The sequence below is a fragment of the Macrosteles quadrilineatus genome, unplaced genomic scaffold (genome assembly GCF_028750875.1).
Source record: "Macrosteles quadrilineatus isolate MER2022 unplaced genomic scaffold, UCM_ALF_1.0 Scaffold_4__1_contigs__length_99947679, whole genome shotgun sequence".
Lineage (NCBI taxonomy): Eukaryota > Metazoa > Arthropoda > Insecta > Hemiptera > Cicadellidae > Macrosteles > Macrosteles quadrilineatus.
The window spans coordinates 9,304,766-9,320,095 of record NW_026542597.1 but is presented as its reverse complement, the minus strand read 5'-3'; the positions used below and the strand labels follow the sequence as shown (position 1 = coordinate 9,320,095).

The window sequence follows — 15,330 nt, the reverse complement described above, 5'->3', positions numbered from 1 at the left end:
TTAATTTTCATAATTTAGAAAGTAATACTTCCTTAAAAAATAAATTTCCAAAAGAAACTGAATTCTAAACACCTCTCAATTTTTGCATTAAAAGGATTGAAAAACTGGTCCAAACCAAAAAGCCGTTAGACACATTTTATATGTTATTTCAGTCTGGCCGCTTCCCGCTATAGAATGAAAGAACCTTTTGTGCTTAGAAACACCACCAGCGAGTTAGTGTATAAAAACACGAAGACAAAAGATCAACTTCAAAAGTCACAATGGAAAGGGCAACAGGACGTTTTAAAATAACACATTCACAAAAGTAGGTACCGTGTGTGCTTCTCTTTCATTTCACTCGTATTGCGTTGTGTTTTTTTTTTTTTTTAGTAGATATCCCATAAGTTATCACTTACTTTTTTTTTATTTCCCGTATTGCACTCACATAAAAAAATTAGTCCTAAATTTCTATACAAATTAATACTATGGTTTTACCAGTTTATGTTTAAGAATCCCTTTATATTCTTCATAACGGACTTTATAAATCACCTATGAATTATCAGACGTACAAAGCATTTTAATTTCATCAATTTTTTTCTTTAGTCGCACTAAACTTTTAGTCATACAAGTATTATAATACAAATAAATTAGGCTTATTTTAATTTTTGGGTAGATGGCCCTTTTAACTTGGTTATTTTTTGTATGTATTCTCTTTTGAATGCTTTATAAAACATTCGTTCTTACCATCTTAATTTTTTTTTAATATGACCTTAAATAAAACCGATTATAAAACATACGAAGAAAAATTAAGTTTATATTTGTAATACTTACAGTCAATTAGTTTCAAACCACTAGGATGTTCGAGGTTCATTTATCGTAAGTTATTTTTTTAAACCTATTGGTGATTATGAATAAACTAATTTTTGATAAAGGATGGATAATTTTTCATTTCAATTTTTTAAAGGTTGTTTGACACGCTTAAAAGGTATTATCATCTTTAATACGTAAGAGCAAAATACAGTTATGACTAGAGTAGAGAATTTCAATGAACAGTTATTCCGTATTATATCCTCCAATTCATTTAGTAATACAAAACATCCATGAATATATTTGTCTTATTATCATTAAAATGTATCTCAATTCTGATCTCAGTTTATTTATAGGTTGAGGGGCATTCTTTTTATAACAGGCATCATAGAGCACATAAAATGGTTAGATTTCTTTTTAGAGGTAAATTATTTTATTGCATTATGTCATTTACAATTTTTGTGTGCATATAAATAAATAGAATATTGTTTAAATATTTTCAACTCGTGTATAGTAATTTTAGCACTACAAACTTAGATTTTAGGATTGAAAAGGTTAATCCATAAAGCAAAGTTGAACAATACATCTTCGTTTGAACTTAAATCGTTAATAAGATCGGATGCAAATCAGTTGATGTTGGATTAACTTAATCATTTATGAAATAATCACGTAACTTCGTTTGAAGCTTTGAACCTTTCAATGCCTCTCTGAGATTTGTTCCTTTAGTTGTTAAATAAATAAAAAAAAAACAACAAAAAAATAGAAGTACAATCGATGAAAAATACAAAATTGGTGTGTTACTATTTAAATAGAAATCAAATTAGCTTAATATAGTAACGTAGTAGTTAAGGTGATTATATTAATTATCAAACTTTTACCTAAAACGAACGGAAAATCTGCATAAGCAATTTTCTAAAAAGGCGTGATTGTAAAAGGAATATTTCCTTTAGTAAGAATAGTTCTTTTAGTTAGTCAGTTTTACTTATGCTTTTGGAGAAACAAAGTTCATATGATAGTAATTGTATTATAATTAAACCTTGTAAGTTATAATCCCTTAAAAAGCAAGTGAACGCAGAAGGGAGAAAGAAATTCATTGAAATGAACTGCTAATTGTTTTATAATAATTTCGACCAAGCCTGCAGAATGACAACAGGATTACCATAGGGTCATCAATGAGCTCGGTGGGTGACCATCGTTTCAAAATGCAGTTAAAGCTGGACATAGTACACAATTGTTTTATTTAAAATATTCATAAACAACTGAACAAGCTTCACATATTTTTACAAAACTATTGATGAAAAATGTTAAATTAAATATAAAAGACAAACTCGTATGTAGATACATTAATATACAAACTTACCTTGACAATCTGGAGTTCTACGAATCCTCCGAATTGACCTGGAATACAAATAAAAGGTTACCAAATTGAATATGTACTCATACTGTACATTACACCACGTTTTATGTTTTTTACCTCCACAGAAGTTGACGGGAGACTAGGATAGTAGACTAGTCTGCTTCAATATTGTTTATTAATTGATACAAATAATTGGAACTCATCACCTTACAAATTTAGCAATGGTTATATTTTAGATTCAAAATTAAATATTCTTATTAAAATATTTACCTTTAAAAATTAATGCCTTAACATACGGAAAAATATATACAAGCTATGTATAAAGTGAGAAAATTTGAAATATCTTTGCCTGTAAGCTAAAATATAAATAAACTACAATTAAGCTTGAAAGTTATACCACTTGAAATCTATTTCCGTTTTTACATCTTCTTTAAAGATATAATTATATTACTTATTTGCATATTTATAATCTGGTAAACAATTATACTATAAGTGGAAATAAATTGAATTGTATTTAAAAACGTATTTTAAAATTAAATTCAGCTCTAGTAACTATTGAAATGGTTAATAAGACAATCTTCTCTGTTGTGTGTAATTTCTAAGTATAATACATTTCTCCATTACAAATTAATCACACGGCTTTTCGAATATACCGACCGTAGTTATGAGGTTTATTAGAACAATACAATTTGATGAACAAACTACAAAATAGCGAAGCCGCACTGTAGTAGAGGTAAAATGAATTAGTCCTTTATCCGATTCAGTGAAATAACCCAATCAGCAGAAAACTCGTTTCGCATCACTGAAAATAAAGTTCTATGTTGTCTTATTCAGTTTATTACGTTCTATAAATATATTCAGTATTTGAAAATGTATGAATTCTGAACCAGACAAGGTAGTATGACTGACATAAAACTTAGATCATATGTTAAAATTTTAGGTGATATGGACTTAGTTAATTGATAGTTAATAATCTATTATATTTTTACTAGCGTAAATAAAACTTTAAAGCAATACATAAAAGTGGTTAAAAACTTAATATTTTTTATGACTATAGCTAGCAACAGTGTTTCAAAGTTACTTCTAATGTAATTTGTCCTAAGTACTGAAGCTTGAATGCTAGTTTACAGTATTTTTATATAATTTTCATAATAAAATGTCTGATTTCTTTTTTTCTTTATCTTATGGCTGAACAATATTTCAATTACACACAACCAATTTATATTATTCTTGGTTTGAATTTTATTTTTTGCTCGAGAAATTAAGGTCCATGAACTAATAATAATTTACATTAGCTTTTTAAATGAACACAAACGTGATGATGTCATGCACTTCTCTTCCAAACTAATAACTTGTATTTTCTCTAGAAAAAAAGGTTACAGCTACAAATCTTAGTTCAGACTAGTTATTTTAAGCCTCCTACTTTTATTTTGGGTCTCTTAAGAACACAACAACCAATTATTTATCGTTTGTGGACTAAGGTATTTTTTTTTGTTACTGTAATCTAATATGTACCGTTGTATTACCCAAGTAATATCATCCATAGAAAACGACATGGTTTGCGGCAGAACGTTTATCCTTGAAGCTCATAAAAAATCATAAACGGGTTTTGAAACACGACAGAATAATTTAACACTGTGCTCGAATATGCATTTTCTGTTCATCAAAAGAGCTGTATTTAATTAATGCTGTCTTTGATTTGACTCCTTTCAAAGGCAAATTGTTGAAAATTTAATCAAGTGAATACTGCAATTTCATTAGCAGATATGTTTCAGTTTTATCACGTTAAATGCACTTTGGAAACTCTTTGATGCGCTTATTCATTGATTTATGATTTTATCACTAATGCATTTTAGCAGGACTAATATAATTAACTGGCAGAATTTAAATATGTCAATTATTTACAATGTTTAACATGTAAAATAGCGTTTAGGGATGGATTGTTTCACAATAGTTCATTGTTATAATTGAATATTTCAATACGGTTTGGTGGCAAGTTAAATGATTGAAGTAAAACAACAAGTTAGCAGGTTTTGCAGATTATCCCTCTGGTCTTTCTCTAACACCCACCTGGTTCCTCACAACCAATCGTGAGTTTTCTGACGATAATTGGCAATCAGCTGATAATTGGAGAGTGATCTCAGGCAATAAGTCTATATACCATGCTTGATTGGTGTTTCAGAAGAAGTGTAGCCTTAAAGATTGTGATTTTTCTTACCACGCTTAATTATTTGTCTCAAGGTTTAACTTTTGTTCTACCAAAACCGTATTCACATCTCAGTTAGGTATTAGGTATCTCACTCTGATTTCACCCTAAATCCGAAATTAAGTAGTTTGATGCAATCTTTAGATAGTTTTCAAGTAATTGGTTTTACTTATTTGATTAAAATTAATTTAACGTTTGAGAATATTGTAAGAACATCGAAATAGTAAAGGTTTTTGTTTTAACGTCATATTTTCTATGTTTTACTCCAATGCTACGCGTACATGATTTCCCTTATAACCTAACATACTTCGATTATTGACGTAACCTTATATTTTAGGCTAAACCCTATACAAGCATATCATACGATTCTATAATCAATAATTTGTGTTTTCGTGTGTTGCATGGTTCACTCATAGTCCATAGTTTATCCCAGTTTACAAATTATATATTGTTTTTAGATAAAACTATGTTTATTGCTTTAAATTATACTATTATACAACGCTATTTACGAAAATTGTTTTTTAAACAGGAATTGAAAAATACAATTACCTTAAAGCATTTCACAATCAGTGAGGAAATTCATTCCAATCGTTAATCATATTTAATCCGATAATGAAAACTCTAAATGGACTAAATGAGTCTCAATATAAAATCCATTATTTGGTAATAGAAATGACGAACAGAATTGCTGTAGTAAAAAAAACATTCATCGGTAACTATTTGTTTGGTTATTTATTACTTGATCTCTTTACTAAACTAGATTTAAATTTACTAAAGATTTTTGTTCAACTTTTCAATCACTATTAGCATTCTTGTACATTAGCTATTAGTGTACATGACTTAATAATTCTGGATAAATATTGCATTAGGTACTTTTGCTACAATAAGTCATCATGTTGGATTAATATTTTTAGACCACAATATACACAGTATAAATTGAAACGTTTGGTTTTACAACTAAATTTATTTTACGAGATTTACTTCTAAGTTGGCGATTTGTTGTGTCACGATCAGCTTGCAGCTTTACAATTTATACAAACTTTTCTAACTTTATTTTGAAAATTAATTTGTTAATGTTTCAATTAAATTCATCGTATCCTTGAAAATATTACCACTTATCAAATAGTCTTAGAAATAATTTAATATGGAAATACTTTAAGATCAAATTAAATGTATTAGGCCTACATGTTAAGCACCAACTTTTACTCATGAGGAAGGAATCATATATCTTTAATCTGAATTTCCCACTAACCAAGATAATTAAAATTGATGATAAAAAATTTATTTGTATGAAGTACTGATAAAATGACATTTAGATGCATATAGCTACCTTCATTTGGCCATGCCATGCAACAACATGATTATTGGCAAACAGCTTATAATTAGAATCTGAAAACAGGTGACCATTGGTTGAGAGTACCAGCTTATAGTTGAGTTTTAACGAACATTAAACATTGTTATATTTTTTAAAACTCATTTAAATACTTCATAGCTAATGGATAAATGATTTTTCTAACGCAGGATTAGTATTTTTGTAGGAAACTAAACACAATGAGAGTGATGAAGATTGGTAAACAAAATAACGGAGCATTCTTCTTTATTACACTTATTTATTACAACATATCCAGCATCTCTAATTAAAGACACGCGTGAATCTAGAATACGAATTTGCCTAAAAGTCATAATATCCCTTCATATTAGTGATTAGGTGATGGTTTCACCCGGATTTACATCTCTTTAGCCACAACTATTGAATAAGATGGACTATATTATTAGTTTGCGATGCTGTTGCGATTGGTTTTATAATCGTAACTGTACAACACATAAGAGTTAAAAGAATTAAGGAGAAGTATGTTTGTTTGCATGAGAGCTACACTAAAAATACATCCTACGTATCCTGCAGGTGTGTAGTGTTTAATATTTGAAACGAGAGTAATTTTCACTGCGCCATATACATAACGGTCCCTGAGGCGTGTACACATGCCTGTTTACTCATAATCTGCTCCTTACACTTCTTAGTCTTGTTGATCGTCTCATCATACGGTAATAATTTTTTGGTAAGCAGTATTTAGTTCTTCCTGTATCTATCTTATTGTAATTTTGGAGCTTACAATAATATAATTGCTTTCTAAATATTTAATGTTAGTGTATTTTATAATAATTTTTGAAATAAACATTTACAAGGCAAATAAAGCGCTCAATGTAAAGCTATAACAGTTTACTTTTTAGCCCGATATAAAGCAATTAATGGTTCTAATACGTTGATGGGTCCGCTCAATCAAGCTAAGCAAATAAATACCAATAAACTACTGTAGTATCCAAGTATTGAGTCAAGACTTTAACATGATTTTTGTTAGAGTATACAGCGTGTCCCGTAAGTAAAAAGTCAAACTCCGGAAAATGGTTCTATGGGTCAAAATACAGAGACAACAGGGGCAAACCTGACTAGCTTCTGCCTTATTCTACTGCATTTTACAACTAAAAATCGTAATATTTCAAGTATTTCTTATTCGATCTTTTTAAACTTGGTATCGTTTGATAGGGAATTCAAGATGCTAAATAGAAGTGTTCATAAATTTTTTTCATAAAATTAGCCGTTTTTGAGTAATTTAAGTTTAAAAAATTAAAAGGGTCACCATTTTGAAATTTTAAGTTGAATCAAGATGCATTTTTTCTAACACTGATATTTTCTACCTTAACCTACATACCAAGTTTTATAAAGATCGGTAGAAAAATTGCAAAAATAAAAATGTTTTTATAAAATATACAAAATGACAGATATCTGGTTTACAAAGCGATTCAGAAAAAAAGAATTCTTGATTTTCTCTTTATTTTGATTCATAGAACCATTTCCCGGAGTTTGGCTGTTAACTTACGGGGCACCATGTATAAACTAAAAAGGTATTAATAGTACAATAGCTATTTACACCTCGATTAAAGTTTTGTATTTAATTCCATTTCAAATATTGAATTAAAGTCGGCTGTTACGTTTGTCTAATGTATAATAGTTGACTTTTCCTGAGTTAAAATTTGAGTTCTTATGAGTATTTTAGCATAGACAAAATAGATTTAAGATTTTTCATGTGTTTACATCACGATAAAGTCATTAGTTTTGATTCGGCCACACAACTAGCTGGAAATACATAAACATAAACTTCAAAAGATTCATCGTGAAAAAAGCAATAAGTACGATTGAGTATATATAGAGTATAACATCTTTCTCCAATAATAACATGTCTATATAAAAATTAATAAATATATAAGTTATTTAATAAAAACTCCACTTTTTCATTTTGTCTAGCAGCTAACTTTCCGTAGATATGATATTTATTTTTTTACGTACTGTACCTAAACAGGTTACAATTTTTTGTAATAATCTTTTTTTTAAGTTTTTTAGTTATATTTTGTAAACTAATTATAACACTAATTAAACCAAGATTTTAATAGAATGGAACTTGAGGTTTATTTTAGTTATGCAGTTCGTTATAACTTAACAAAAATAGAATAAAAATGATTGAAAAATAAACTGGGCTCAAAAATAAAAACAGTGGACTTTAAAAGATCGGACCTGACATCAGAAGGGAGGATGCACAGCAAATGTAAGATGACAAGAAGCTTTGCGACTTACAACAATCCATTCCTTCTTTTCGTTCCCTTAAAATCTTTGTTCCAATTCCATTCATATCATCACAATATGTCTTATTTTACTTACTATGTAACTGTAATTTCTACGTGAAATTTCATCAAGAATTTCAGGGGAAGTAGTGTTATAATAACATGAACAAGAGTTACACTCACGATTAATTAATTTTACTTAAAACTAAAATGCGTTATTATAGTTATCTAATTACTCTACACCTAGAGCACTTTTCTTTAGGTGTTATAAAAAGGCGTTCTTAAAATTTCTTTATGAACTCAACCATGTTATTACAAGTTTTATTATTTACTATACGTTCAATTTTAACGGTGAAATTGTAGGGTTTAAAAATAAATTCTACAATTTAGTTCTACAAATTTGTTACTAAGTATTTAAATTAAAACAACAATAATCATATTTATATTTTCATTTACGAACTTTCAGCATTTCACCTACAGTTCACGTATCTATGATTATGGCAAATATTTTATTCAAAATAGGTTATTTATAAACTAGCTGCAACGAGTTTGCGAATTAATTCACCTGGTTATTTCGTCGTCCAAAACCTACTATATTGGAAATCTGCTTTTCATTGTACACTCTACAGCTGATGAGGTCTATTGTATGAGGATAATGGCCAGTCTATTGTCAAAGTTAATACAGAAAACTTTTGAACTGCATACAAAATGGCTATTTTTGATGTTTTCATCCCAACTTTTTATGAACGATTTTGTTAAATCTTTTGTCTACTAATAGCTCTACGATTTATTTGTACTTTTTATGTGTTTGAACACCCTATGTACAAGGACAAAGTTTGCCGGTAACAAAATTAAAACTTTATATAGGAATGTTTTCTAATTTTTTCCTTGTACCAGTATAGTAAAAAGATTAAAAGGCTTAATAAAAGATTTTGGATAAAATGGATAAGAGTATTGTAAATTTACCTCGTTGACATAAGCAAAAAATTTCCATAATGTAAAAAATAAATCACTTTGCTATAACTCACTTACATATTTTAATAATAGTAGCAGTATTTATACTAGTAATAGATCTTTTAGGTTCCATCATTTAAGCACATAACTGTATAAGCCTAGATCACAATATATTTATTATTTGTCAACTGAGAAAAGGCAGTTTTTAAATAGATAATTTCGGACAAAACTACAAAAATCACTCTAAAGCCCAGATAGTCTACCATGATTTTATAGGTTGCTATTGAGTCCATCAGTAGTGAGGGATAAAACAAAATTACGCTTTGAATTGTTATTAAAATATATATTATGATGAACGTACTTCAAAGATATTTCAATTAGTATTTTAATTTAAATTTCCTACTTTTGGAATTTAATCTCAACAGTGTGTATTCAATTGAAAAAGGTATATTTAGCGTTACGTTTTATTAAATATTTTCTCTCTGGTTCAAAATGCCCATATTTCTTTTATTTTTTCTAAACGAACATGATGTACATGATAAAGTTACAGTATTAGTGTTACTTTTTGAAAAAGAAAAGATATTTTCTTTTGGTTGCTAGTCAGTAAATAATTACCTCATGAGATATTTAAAAATCAATCTCAAAACCTTAACAAATAACGGTATTGTTTGAAGAAAATAATGACCATTGGAGTGGCAGGGGAACTCTTAAACAAGGATGTGAAAGAGACTCGACAGATGCTTATTCTCTCCCTCTACTAACATCTATTCTCTACATTAAACAAATTCATAAATTAATATGTATCTCACCAAAGATTAACACTGTTAGTATTAATAATATATACATTATTTTCATTACATTAGTTTCTGTAAACATGTATAGTTTTTAGTTATTATTTACATTACTTTATTTTCCTACAGCTTGGCATTTTAAAAGATATTTGCAAGGAACTGTCCAAACCTCAGACCTATTACTATTTAAAATACGAAAATATAAATACCTAAAAAATTTTATTTCTAATCATTCTTTGCCATTCCACATTCCGATCATTATAGTATAGTGTAAATTATAAATCGATTTGATTGTAATACAAAATTCAAATTTTAGTATAGGCATGACATTGATATATTTACGACGTCTGACAGTATCTTTTGTAAAAACAAAAATCAGACTATCTAAAAATAGCTGTGTGAAGTAATTTCGTTAGAAGGATTATTTTCGTAACGTAAAAACCTATCAGATGATTGTAAACCAGACTAATCAGGGCGTCACGAGATAACCTTTTGTGCCAAAATTAAAGGTTAATTTACATTTTGGGATTTCCTGCAATAGTTGATTATATGGTGGTTAAAAGGTTCAAATATTACAAATAAATATAGTAAAATGCGGGGGATTAAAAACTGTACATTTTACTACTATTTAAATGTGAGAAATATTAAACACTTAGTTGTGTTTTTAAAAGTGTGTAGTGTATTGCAGTGTAATTGTTTGTGTGTTTTTATGACAATATTAACAAGTGGGCCGAGGAATTGATTACAATTCAACTATATTTTTAACAATTACACAAATTATTAGATACATCTTAATAAACTACTTGAGCGGAGAGCATGTTTTAAGGATTTATTTAGATAAGTGCTATTATGTGCCAATGCTAATAGGATTGCTTCTACATGAAGTTGTTAAAAGTTCGATGTAAAATATTCATTACAAGGGTCAGGACTTTAATTAAAATGAACCTTTTGAGCCATGCTAAAATACTACAGTTGTTTTACTCGCGAGTTCAATTCTTGACTAGGCCAAATACCTATTTGTGTATTAAGAGCGCAAAGTACGTCATTGCCGCTGGAGAACTGTAGATAGTCACACGACGCATTAGCTTAGTCCGGTCACATATTCAGAAAGAGACAATGACAATGTGCTCATAATGCAAACGATATTTTTCCTACCACCATTATCAACTTATGACAGCACACAGATTAACTTGTTAGTTTTGTATAAAATGTAATTTTTTAGGTTAAGTTATTCACTTACCGTCGGTAATCTAACGCACCGGAACCGTGACTGTGGTTGGTGTAGAAACGACAACCGACGACTATGAAATCAGCTGATTTAGTGTGTGGGAATAAATCAAGCGACAAAAGCTGTTTTGCGTACTTTTCACAGGTGTTTAAATGTGCATGGAAATTATAAAACTTCCACACCTGTATGAACGTTACGCAAAATAGCTTATTTACACTCTAGAGCAGGAATAAATCGTTCCATTCATCAGCTGATTTCACAGGTTAGTATTTCTTCACCAACCACAGGTGCGTATCAGGTACGATAACAACCAGTAAGCAAATAACATAACCTAAAAAAGCAAACGCAAAAATAACATACATGACATTTTATATCCAACTAATCTGTAATCTGGTAATCTGTGTGTTATAAGTTAATAATGGTGGTAGGTAGGATCATTAAAACAGCCATTGCGCTATCAATACACAATACTTTTGGTGACAAGACCATGCTGTATGAAACACTCTCCAATCCCCTAAAATACTATAGTACAATTAAAATTTTGTAACAGAAAAGAAAAGAAAAGAAATAAGGCAATATATTTTTTTTTATTTATTAAGAGTATAATACAAGAAGATTGTAAAGTACTCTGTCACATTTTGTAGTTAAGCTGTTGAGAGCGCAGTAGAGGGGTCAAGTGTTTGTGAGGGAGGGGGCATCTTCACCTCCCCCCTCCTTGCCAACCTGTACACCACTTTCTAACAACACAGTTGTGTTCTCTAACAATTAAACAGGAATGTTTCCACACTGTCACAGCTATTGCCTTTAATACTACTCGATGCGGTTACCATGGCTACCATAGGTTCTAGCGCACACCACTGGGAGCGCTGTGTAGTTACGAAGTACACAGTAACTACATGGCGCTCCCAGCGGTGTGCGCCAGAACCTATGGTAACCACAGCACGGCTGACGGTCTAAATTTAACTCTTATTGTCTACGATACCAGCTAGGATTCGATAGAAACAATATGTGTGCTATCGAACATTTTATTCTGTGTTTGCAAATAGCATCAGCATCGATATCCATTACTACAACAGTACAGATAAATGGCCAATAGATATTTTATACCTAATACTAACTAATGTAATATCAATTTTTCTGTAGGTTGCAGTGGAGACTACAAATATAAAACGTAAGAAAAGCCAGTAGAAGTAATTATCTAGTCACCCCTACAGAAAAAGGAGGTAGAACGATAAAGTATCTGAACAAAGTAATTATACTACTGAGCGCGGATAAGAAAACATGCCGTATCATTTCTTGGGTTGATTTATACCATGTGGATAAGTAAATAATTATCCAGATATAACAATCTTCAATATAATATAATCAACCCGAACCGAGGGAATAATCGATAGAAAACCCCATAACAAGTGTTTATGAATACTTGAAAAAACACCAAAACTTGTAATTAATTACTTTTAACTTTTGATAGTTTTACGTTTGGGGTGTAGACGCAAGAACAGTAAAAAGGCTATTGTCCGTAGCTGACCTACTATGTATTACAGAGATAAAACAGTCTATGGTATTATATTGAATACAATAGAAGCTACATAGTTTCCAAACTATGCCTGATCCAAGAGATATGCAAGCCTAGCTTTGGGAATCTGAGATAGCATCTGTATTGAACATGAGCTTAACCCCTTGTGGTATTAGTATCTTGTATTGTTTACTTCATGTTGATAACATGAAAGAACATGTATTTCTAAAAAATCAGTGTTATCATATTTATATTAAAATCGTATATTTTATCATCAGAGTAGCACGTAAAGTATGTTTTACACTGAATAATGACAATGGAAAAGCCTTTTGTGTGACTTAAATTTAATTTACCTTACACATATAAAAATTATATAATCACTAATTTTATCCCATTAGACCAAAACACTATTCATCTAGGCATGGAACCTTTTAAAAATATTAAACGGCGTATTGCAAAGCGGTGTTTAAATAATAAATTTAAACAATATTCACGATATATTGCGGGAATTTAAAGTTATTGGCAAAATTATTGGCTAAAAAAACTTGTTTTCCTATTTTAATATGCCACGCTATTATAGGTTTTTTGTGCTATGATTGTTCGTCAAGTATTGGATGTTTTTTTTTTGTAATTATCGGTTAGAAGTTATTATTTTTTAAATAGTACTTCATATTAAAACCAAATTAATGGTTTTAGGCTATTCAACCGACGTAATTTGACCAACGTCAATCAAATTATTCAATTCATTTATATACACTTTTGGACATATGCTCACTTTGATGTGGTGTTATAAATATTTAATAGTAGAAACATCTGCTTATCCTACGGTAAATATATTGGTGTTTTTTCCTTGCTGTAATAAGTCATATCTTTGAGGAAGATTATTTTGATTTTCATAATTTAAATAATAAATATTGTTCTCAGAGACATAGTCATAAGGGACTTAACTGTTGTTTAAATAGCCATAGGACTATCTTAACATATAATACAATCACAGACAATACAACACTCTAAACACTGAAAACACTACAAAAATTGAAATGCGATGTTTGGTCAGCAAGAATGCATGGAACGTGACAGGGAGAACGCTGGAAAGCGGTCCAGCGATCTTTATTCCTTGTTCACCTTGTGACAGCTTCATTAGATCTTTATCTCAAGTGCCGGCGCCTTAGTTTAACATCGAGGAAACCCCTCAAAAACTAGCAAAATTACCTTAAAATACTGTTCAATAAATACAATATAATGCTTGTTTTAAACATATAAAATGAAATATATAGGTTGAATATATCCCTCTTCAATGTCGGTGTATTAAATACCTATATTAATTTCGGGATTTACATTAGTACCACACAAATAAGTATCACTACAATTTTAAATTTAATTCTTATTACAACCATAGAATCTAACGAATACTTAGGTTTCCTGCTACATAAAAGGGGGGAAATGGTTTTGGTCCAATTTTGACAGCTAAATATGGAATAAATTAATTTGCCAAATGAATAAACATACAGGGTGAATAAAAAGTCAAGACCCCCCCCTCTAATATTTTTCCCAGTAAATATACAGAGATATCCTTTTGGTGGTCGTGCAATCTTAGCAGGAGGTTTCATTTTATGATTTTAATATTTTTGAATGTCTCCCCAAAAGGGGGGATTTGGGGAACAACTAAAATTTGTTCAATGTAAACCCCCATGAAGTGACACCTCATCTTTAAGTGTTTACAAAAACTTAAAGAATGGTGAAAACTAGAGGTCGCTATCTCTTCTCTATCCAAAATGGTAGCCCGTCAAATTTTGTGGAAAATCAATGGTAAAATTGATTCGTAATGTTAATTCCATTCTTTGAGTTTTTTTAAACACTTAAAAATGTGGTGTCACTTGATGGGGGTTTACATTGAAAAACTTTCAATGTAAACCCCAAAACCCCAAAAAATTTCAAAATCATAAAATGAAACTTCCTGCAAAAATTGCACGACCACCAAAAGGATAGCTCTGTATATTTACTGGGAAAATATTAGAGGGGGGGGGGTCTTACCTTTTTATTCACCCTGTATATCAGTACACAATTTTACTACAGATGTTTACATATTTTCGATTAGAATGAGATTAAAGTTTCAAATGTTATAGTTCTAGAAATGTCTCTGTAAGAGGTTTTTAAAACAAAATTTTCAAAACCTCAAAACACTTTGTTCCTCTGAACAAACTCAGCTGGACAACTCTGCTGGTCAAAAAACTCATTCAGGCTAAACCAGACAAACACATTAGTGTTAAATACAAAAAAAAAAAGTATCAATGCTACTACAATAACATTTTGTGTATAGCTTACGAACAAAATAAAAAAGATAGTTGTGTGCTGCATATAGGGGAAAGGTAATTCTGCTTGATATTATTTATATTGATGTTGTTACAATTTTTCAACGTAATAATTGTGAACGTAACGCCTACTTGAAAAATTTAAATTATATTTATTGGCTTAATAATCATACATATTAGTTTTAATAGTAAATTTACAGCTAATGTTAAAGTGCATAAAGCACCAACAACTATATACAGCATCACTGTAATAGGTAATCATATTTTTAACTTAAACAAAAGTACTTCACTAATTTTTTAACTTAAATCAGAATAACCCATCAAATAGTTGAATAGAATAATCTCACAAAGTAGTCATATTAAAGTAATGGTGGTAACTGAGTCCAATATAAGTTTTCTTGTTCCCGCTACCATTATACTGTATGTCTGGGTGTGGCTTTGGAGCTTACTTGAATGTCTAAAGAAATAATTTTATCATTAATACAAAATTGCATTGATTAGGTATTGCGTAAGACATATACCGTTATTGAACAATGTAGGTTATAATAGCATAAAATATGTATTA

The 15,330-nt window shown here is 29.8% G+C and overlaps 1 protein-coding gene across 1 annotated transcript in view; it reads right to left on the bottom strand.

The window, feature by feature from the left end:
- The window catches only part of LOC128991989 (acetylcholinesterase-like), a 347,082-nt gene that overhangs the window by 160,881 nt on the left and 170,871 nt on the right, over window positions 1-15,330 (bottom strand). Inside the window, exon 3 of the mRNA XM_054415314.1 lies at window positions 2,147-2,184. The gene's annotated coding sequence lies outside the window, so the exon portion shown is untranslated. The remainder of the gene's footprint in view (window positions 1-2,146; window positions 2,185-15,330) is intronic.